The following is a 620-nucleotide window of genomic DNA, read 5'->3' on the forward strand; positions in this document are numbered from 1 at the left end:
GCCCGCAGCCGAGATTGAACTCACTACACGAGTTCGTAGTGTAATTCAAATCTTGTCGGTAGCTGAATACTTGATGCTTCGCCAGAGCTATCAAAGGTATTTTTTATTGTGACGCCATCATTAGATGGGTTGCCTACCATGACTTAAAAGAGTCTCATCTACCCTCCAGAAAAGGATAGACCGCGCCAGTTTATCAACCTGGTATTTTACCTCGCGGTACATACAGCGCCTTGTTTTCCCAAATGGTCACCTATCTGGTACTGGCCAGGCTCAACGTTGCTTAACTTCGGTGATCTGACGAGAACCGGTGTGTCAACGTGATTGTGCCGTATATTATATGTAGAGAGAGGAAGCTTTACATGCCTCCGCGCAGTGATTTAGTCCACAATACCTCGTAGTCCACATTGCTCTGTAGAGAATCTATTGTTCAGTTTATAAACGTATCCGTAGGCTTGCATTAAAGTATGAAATGCAAAAGTCAAGTATCATGGGTCAATCGTGCTCTAAACAGAACATTCATTTTACGTTTTCACTTGAATTAAAGTTAAACGTACAAAAGTCAAGTATCATGCTTCAACTGCGCTCTAAAATTAAACGTTCATTTGGAACGCGACCCTGTC

General features: G+C 42.6%; 1 pseudogene; it reads right to left on the reverse strand.

Moving 5' to 3' along the window:
• Positions 1-217: 217 nt before the first annotated feature.
• On the reverse strand, positions 218-334 carry LOC145280674 (5S ribosomal RNA; annotated as a pseudogene).
• Positions 335-620: the final 286 nt, after the last annotated feature.

This window comes from Euprymna scolopes, chromosome 7 (assembly GCF_053919585.1).
Source record: "Euprymna scolopes isolate OS-2025 chromosome 7, ASM5391958v1, whole genome shotgun sequence".
In the NCBI taxonomy this organism is placed as follows: domain Eukaryota; kingdom Metazoa; phylum Mollusca; class Cephalopoda; order Sepiida; family Sepiolidae; genus Euprymna; species Euprymna scolopes.